This window comes from Leucopleurus acutus, assembly GCF_964270905.1.
Source record: "Leucopleurus acutus genome assembly, chromosome: 20".
In the NCBI taxonomy this organism is placed as follows: Eukaryota; Metazoa; Chordata; class Mammalia; order Artiodactyla; family Delphinidae; genus Leucopleurus; species Leucopleurus acutus.
This window is the reverse complement of record NC_139162.1, coordinates 4712576-4720732: the sequence shown is the minus strand read 5'-3', so window position 1 is coordinate 4720732 and position 8157 is coordinate 4712576.

Here is an 8157-nt window from a genome sequence, read left to right as displayed (position 1 = left end):
TCATTTTCCTGTGAGACAAAATCTATGCCTCTATAATAAGAAAAAAGATAAATAAAAGCCAGAAAAGTGGTTGGGGGCTGGTTTTTGAGGAATGGGCGAGGGGGAGGGTAGGACAGGGGCCCGAGAAGGGCTGCCACCTTTCCCGCCCGCCTGCCAGGGCCGGGACCCTGCACGCCCAGCCAGGCAGGAATCGCTTTCTGAATTTATGCGCCCATCACACCACGATTTACGATGGGACAGCTTGTGTTTGCCAAGTGATAGATTTATGTGCACCAGGCACACTACATAATAAGGGTCAAAGATTATTTCTTTCTCTTCTTTTTTTTTTTTTTTTTTGCGGTACACGGGCCTCTCACTGTTGTGGCCTCTCGCGTTGTGGAGCACAGGCTCCGGACGCGCAGGCTCAGTGGCCATGGCTCATGGGCCCAGCCGCTCACAGCATGTGGGATCTTCCCGGACCGGGGCACGAACCTGTGTCCCCTGCATCGGCAGGCGGACTCTCAACCACTGCGCCACCAGGGAAGCCCCTCTCTTCTTTTTTTAAACTCATGTCAAGCTAAAGCATTCTTCAAGGTCCGTGCGGGGAAGGGGTGTCCTGCTGTACCTGTTGACCACTCCCAGTCAAGTGGCCCGAATCACTGACCCCCAGGAAGGGAGAAGGCGGAAGGAAGAAGGAAGGGTTTGTGTGGAATCATCATGTGGGTTTTGACAGTGGTGTCCCCGTGGTCAAATGGAGCCCAGTCAGGCTCCCAGTCTCTCGCAGGTGGGCTCCTGGCTCTCGGGGGCTGCTGGCCGTCGGGCAGATCAGCGTCCTCAGCTCTTGGGAGATGCTGGATGTCTGCAGAAAACCCTGGCTCAGCCCAAGCTGAGGCTCCTCCCCTGCCAGGACAGCACCATCATGCCTCCAGGAAGCAGGCTGTGGCCAAGTGCCCAGGCAGACCTGGGTTCACATCCTGCTCCCACCGCTTGGAATCAGGCAAGTGTCTTCAGCTCACAGCCTCAGTTTCCTCGTCTGCTAAGTGGGGTAACGTTGTAGGAACCACCTCAAAGGGCTGGTCTGAGGATAAAGGAGAGGCCTATGTAAAGTGCCTAGTACAAAGTGCAGCACGTAGTAGGTGCTCAAGAAATGTGAGTCCCTACTGTCTTTCTCCTTTAGCTTCTGCTTTCATAGATGCTCATCAGTCAGGTTGGACGCAACGCAAACTTGATTTGTATCAGTTGGGATGTATTTGGCGGTCAGTAAGAAAAACTCCAACTCTACCCGCTTAACCCCTAAGGAAGATTAGTTTGTCCTTGTAATAACAAGCCCAGAGGTAGGACGGCTCCAAGGCTGACTAAATTCAACAGCTCAGCAATGTTCCCAAGAATTCAGGTTTTTTGTTTTGTTTTTTTTCCCATGCGGCCATTTCAGCGTTGGCCTCACTGTCCGATCAGCTCCCCTCATTGTGGCAAAGTGGCTGCTGCAGGTCCTGGCATTGCATCCTGACTGGGTAAAGTCCAGACACACAAAAGAACCACCACTTTCCTGCTAGTCTCTGGGGTGAGGACCACTTTCCCAGAAGCACCTCCCCTGATTTCCCCTCACACCTCATTGGCCCAGATCAGATGACAGACCCGTTCCTGAGCCAATCACCAGCAGGTGGCGGGTGGGACTACATGACTGGCTTCAGCCAATCATCCAGGCGGTTAGGGCTATGCGGGGATCCGCCACCCTCATCACTAGGTGACTACTCTTTGAAATCCTGCTCTCGCCACCCTTTTCTCCAATTCCTCCCTCATCTCTGGATACAGCTAGAGCCTTCTTCTTACCCCTTAAGCCCCTCATGACTTTACAAGCCAGCAGAATTGGAGCCAGAGGCAGGTGGCCCCTGCCTGGAAGATTCTTCCCACCTCCCATCCCAGACGTGTTGCTCCTTACCATCTCTGGGTTTAGGCGTCACCCCCTGGACGCTGCCCCTCCCCACCCAATCTAAAGGGGGTTCCCCATCCCACACGGCACCCCAGAGTCACTTCCTCAGACTTTTGTGTCATTTCAGCACTTAGCATAATTTACCTGCTTTCTTGGTCTGTGTCTCCCCGCTGGACCGCCCCCTTCGTGACAGAGGGGATCTCCCCCATTTTATCCGGGTCCTACTGTGTCACAGGACACAGAGATCCTGGGTACCCCAGGAAAACACAAGATGAGGCTGGTGTGTATGAAGGTGGGAAGCATTTGCTTCCCTGGAAAGTTAAGCGTTTCCCGGGGAAAGGATTGTGAAATCTCCAGCTCACCTCCCAGCCATGTATCAGCAGAGGGGAATGGTCTGACGTCCAACTTATCTGGAGTCAGAGGGTTTTTTTTTTCATTTTTTAAAAATGTCATCCTTGGCATTTAAACAGCATCCTGGGTGGTTTCACCTAGCTTAGGTGTTGTGGAGCCCACATTAGCAGCATCCTGGATTGTCTGCCCTTGACCCCCATGAGGTTGACCCGGTCGAGCGATGGTCCGAAAGAAACAGCTACATCATGCTTGTCTTGGTGGTTGAGCTGAGTTCTTGGTGATATTGCTGAGCTGTTGAATTTAGCTACTCCCTTGCCCTGGTGTAGGATATGGGCACAGATAGCTGGAATCTGTTTCTGCCCTAGTCCTTTTTTTTTTTTCCCCCCGGCCGTGCCACGTGGCTTGTGGGATCTTAGTTCCCATGCAGGGGCTCAAGTTTGTCCAACCAGGCCAGGGGACTTGGTGCCAGGCGGTCAGCGACTCAGATCGCTGGCTGGCATTAGGATGGCCCGTCAAAGCCATCTGGGCAGGAGCCCTGGGTGAGGAGTGTGGGAGCACCCATTTAGCCCATCAGTGAGTATTTGCTGAGACCCGACTACGTGCCAGGTGCACAGTACGTGAGAAAGAATAAACCAGAAACAATAAAGATGCTGTCCCTGCTCTTAGGGTGCTTTCTGTCTATCAGGAAAGTCGGGCATGGTAACAAAGAATGGTCACTTCCACCATTGGGTTGTGTGAGCCCTGTCCAGCAGAGGTACACGGGGCCGTGAAAGCCTGATCTAGCGGAACTGAGCTACTCTGGAGATCAGGGAATGTTTCTGGGATGAAGGGACTAACTGTTTTGCCGAGAGCTGAGATATGAAGAAGGCTTAACAAGTTTATTCAACAAAGAAAACAGGGAAGAGTGTTGGGACGTGGGAACAGCATATGCAAAGGCACTGTGGCTAAGGCACGTGGTGAGTGTGTGTAGGGGGCAGTCCAGCACGCGGCAGCAGGGAGAAGCAGGAGGGAGCGTGTAGGGACATGTGGCCCCTGAGGTCAGGGTGGGGGCCAGTGGAGGAGAGGCCAACTTTATCAGGGCTCCTGGCCCTGGTAGTTCATTAGAATCAGCTGGGGAGGGACTTCCCTGGTGGCGCAGTGGTTAAGAATCCTCCTGCCAATGTAGGGGACACGGGTTCGAGCCCTGGTCCGGGAAGATCCCACATGCCGTGGAGCAACTAAGCCCGTGCGCCACAACTACTGAGCCTGCACTCTAGAGCCCGTGAGCCACAACTACTGAGCCCACGTGCAACAACTACTGAAGCCCACGTGCCTAGATCCCGTGCTCTGCAACAAGAGAAACCACCGCAGTGAGAAGCCCACGCACCGCAACGAAGCGTAGCCCCTGCTCGCCGCAACTAGAGAAAGCTCGCACACAGCAACAAGGACCCAGTGCAGCCAAAAATGAATGAATGAATGAATGAATAAATTTATTTATTTAAAAAAATAAAGAATCAGCTGGGGAACTTTGGAAACCACCAGTTCTGATTTCCTTGATCTGGGTCTGATTCACTTGGTCTGTGCTGGACCTGGGTATGGGTGTGATTGAAACCCCTTCCCATGGGTGATGCTCCCGCGTGGCCAGGTGGAGAAAGGCCGGGCCAGACCAGCAAGGCCCGTGGGGCATGCATTTTTATCCGTATCCCAGCAGGGCCATGGCAAGGTCTTCAGCTTGGGAGGTGGGACGAGGAGGGGTTTCACGATCACACGTGCTTTGGGGGAGAAACAAAAGCGAGCAGCTGAGAAGTAAACCTTGCTTTGGGGGTGGGTCTAGGTCCTGCAGGAAAAACCGAGAGAAGCCTGTTAGCGACCTGGCCTGGCAGCTGGAGAGGGGCTGAGTCTGCTGTTGGTACCAGCCTCGGCTGCGGGAAGAAGGGGGTCGCGAGCCAGCCAGCCTGCCCGCCGGACCTTTCCATCCATGTCCGTTGGCTTCATGGCTTCCTACTGCTTGAAAGGGGACCTTGTACTGCAGCAATCCCGAAAGGCAGAAGGAAGCGAGGGAGGTCCCATTGGCCAGAGAGGAGGGGTCAGTTCCAGGTGGTGGTGGGGTCTGGCCCTGGACCAGTCACTCTGGGGCGCTGGACGAGGGAAGCTGGGAGTTTCCCGGCTGGGAGGGCATCCGCTGTGAATTAAGTGGGGAGAGGGACAGTGAGTGGAGGTCAGGAACAGGGTGGCGGGGTGGAGTGAGGTCAGGGCCTGGCTGTCCAAGAATGGGCGGCCCAGGGGACATCTGCTTTCATTCATGGGCTGGAGCAGAGCTGGGCGGGGCTGTTCTGCAGACTGATTGTGCAACTCCAGGGCCTTTCCCAGCGGTCCTCCCTGCTCTTGCAGAGGACGCTGCCTGAGAACCAGGCACCTCCTATAGAGGCTTGACTACCCTCTCTATTTAATCTTGGCCCAGAGGGTGCGAAGGCTTACCCGACGTCACACAGCAGTATTTGGAACCAGGGCCATCTTCAGGCGTACGTCCCAGGGCCCACAAGGCTTTTAGGGGCCCAGGAGAGTGTTTTAAATTCTCTTAAAATCAGAGGAAATAAAAAGAATATATTCCAGGTTGGATTATATTTGTCCTTTTATCAATGCCGTCATAATAGATCATTGTTAATTTTTTTTTTTTTTTCTGATAGAGGAAAGGGCCCAGGAAGGCAAAAGCACTAAGGGCTCGTGGAATAACATGGCTGTTTGGATGGTGACACCCCTCGCCACTTAGGTAAGGCGAGGCTCTCCTCCTGGGCATCGGGCTGCATCTCCAGCCCGTTCTCTGTCCAGCCTCGTCCTTCACTTCCCAGATGTGTGGCCACTTCACCAGGGGACCTCTGCTGGCTTCTGTGACTAGGTCACTCCCCCTCCCCCCATATGCCCTTGTTGCAGCTTGGTCCTGTGGACACACGGTGCCATAGTTTTGAGCCCAGATTCTGAGAGCGAGTGTCTGGGTTGCAATCCCAGCTCTGCCAGTTATCGGCCATGCATAGCTGGGCAGGTGGTTCATTTCTCTGACCCTCAGTTCCCTGTCTGTAAAGTGGGGATAGTAAGAGTACCTGACTAACAGGGTTTTGATCGATTAGATGAGTGAATATTTTTAAAGCACTCCATTGTTAATCTGAGACTCAGTCTCATCTATAAAATGGGATGATGATAGTAACTATCTAGTAGAGTTGTGATAGATTACATTAGTATTTTTGAAGCACTTGAAACCATGCCTGGAGCCAAAAAGTGTCATCTAAGTGTTTATTAAAAACACTGATTATTATCTGACTCCTCTACTTGTTAAGCCCCATAAAGGCAGGGCCTGGGCCTGGTTTCTCCCCAGCATCCCCAGGCCTGGCACATAGTAGATATTCAAAGGTTTGAATGAATGAATGTTTTCTGCTCCTCCTTGTATGCCTCTATGTCTGTTTCTGCTGGAAGTCACTCACACTTTAGTATAAAGTATGAATGAATGCCACCCTGTCCCCTTTCCTAGAGCACTTATTTGCCTGACCTGATCACTGTGGAAGAAATGTTCTGCCTCTTTGGGGAAGGAACGTGGTACCTCAGTGATCAGGTGGGGGAGTTTCATGGGGGTTGGAAGGGCAGGATTTCTTCCTGGACCCTGGTACCACGAGCCATGTCCTCTGCTCCTTAGAGGGAGGCCCTGAGCACTTGCACCCTTTGTATTTCCTTTTTTTGGCTGTATTACGTCTTCGTTGCTGCCCACGGGCTTTCTCTAGTTGTGGCGAGCGGGGACTTCTCTTCGTTGCGGTGCATGGGCATCTCACTGCGGTGGCTTCTCTTGTTGAGGAGCACAGGCTCTAGGCACACAGGCTTCAGTAGTTGTGGCACGCGGGCTCAGTAGTTGCGGGTCGTGGGCTCTACAGCGCGGGCTCAGTAGCTGTGGTGCAAGGGCTTCGTTGCTCCGCGGCATGTGGGATCTTCCCGGACCAGGGCTCGAACCGGTGTCCCCTGCATTGGGAGGCGAATTCTCAACCACTGCGCGCCTAGGGAAGTCCCACCCTTTGTATTTTTAAAGGAGATATTTTCCTCCCTTTCTGGAGGGAGCAAAGCTGCCAGCAGGCAGCGGCTGTCAGACTCCTGTGGGCAGGCCTCGCCAGCTGGCCTCTGGCAGCAGAGGAGTTGAAGAGCCTTGCCAGCTCCAAGGCTTTCCCAGAGGAAGCCCCGCCCACCGATCTGCAGGAAGTCACACTCAGGCTTGATGAATCCCAGGAGTGCAGCCCATGAGGCTTGGGCTCGAATCCAGGTCTCCAGAGCTCAGATAAACCAGAAGGCCCTCCGCCACTTGGAACATAAAGTTCTGACGCTTGGCAGGAACTGGGGAGGACATGATGAGGGGCCCCAGCTGGGAGCGCGCAGGCTGGCTGGCAGGCCGGGATCCTGCCTCGTCCTGGTCAGAGGAAAGCGGCTGCTTTCCTGGGTAGATTTGTACCATGTTTATTTCTCGACTCAGAGCCTTTTCTCCTTCCACATGAAACCCGGAGGGCAGCCGTGTTCCCAGAATGGCCACCCCCTGTCTTCAAGACTTGGGAAGATCATTTTTGTAAGTTAATGTTTACAAGAAATCAACTGATGGCACACAGCTCGGTGCCTTGGGTCCCTGTGGTCTGAATACAGCTGAGGAACTGATAGCTCAATTGAGGAACATGTATTAAGCCCCTACTGTGGCCAAGCCCTGCGCCGTGTCCTGAGGAAGGCGCCTGGGAGGTCAGCCATGAATGGGGGCTTTGGGAAACACGCCTGACTTTTGTGACCATCTCTTAGTCCGTAGACCAGGGATACGCCTTTGTGTCACGATGATGACATCTGTTCTGTGCAGTGGGCCAGTGCCTACTGAGCGCTGTGCAAGGCACAGGGGTGCAAGCAGTAAGAGAGACGTGGGTACCTGACCTTGAGAGCCTACAACCTGCTCCAGGGTGTAGCAACTTCCCTCGGCCGCTGTAGTGAATGACCACAAACTCAGTGTCTCAGATGAGAGAAGTGCGGAGCAGCGAGCATCCCACAGACACAGAGGCTGAGCTGGGACTCAGCCCAGGGGCTCTGAATCCAGAGCTCGGGTCCCTTCTGCTTCGCTTGGTAGGGTGTCATGGTGATCAGATGGGGCTTGGGTTGAGCCCCAGCTCTGCTACTACTGCCTGACTTCAGGTAAGTATTGTACCTCTATTTCCCCATCTGTAAAATGGACATCAAAGCAGTGCCTGCCTTGGGGTTGCTGAGACAGGTGATAGAGTATAAAGCTTGTGAAATATGGATCCTTGTATAAAACACACGCAAGCCAACATTTATAGCACACTTACGACGTCTGCGAAGCGCTTTACACACACAATTGCATAGAACTCTCCCAAGAAACACATGATGTAACTGTCCACACGCCCACATTAGAGCGGAGGTCACCAGGGTTCCAGGACGCTCTTCCCACGGTGACGCGCTCCACTGGTCCCCGTTCGGCAACAAGTCTTCCAAAGAAGCTTTTTTGGGCAGAAGAGTTTGTCAGACCAGCTCAAAACTTGGACAAAGTAGCAGCCGGAAGCCCCCCACCCATTCCCTGCGTGCCCACTCCCGCCCCCCAGAGCCAGCACACCTCCTGGGGAGGGGACCGCCCAGCCTGCAAGGAAGTACTCCTTATCCCAGTGTGACAGGGCCGCTCCCGGCCACGTCTCCTAGCAGCGTGATACCCCCGCCTGCTGCCGCCGCCGCTGACTTCTGAGCTGCCTGGGCTGCAGACGTCTGTCTGGCTTGGAGTCTCCGGGCCAGATGCAATAGGGCAAGCTAAAAATAACCCGGTGGGCGGCCCCCATCGGGAGTGCGGGTCGGGGTGGGGGGGCCTGGGCTGGGCGCGGACACATGATCCCCGGGACCCGGCCGAG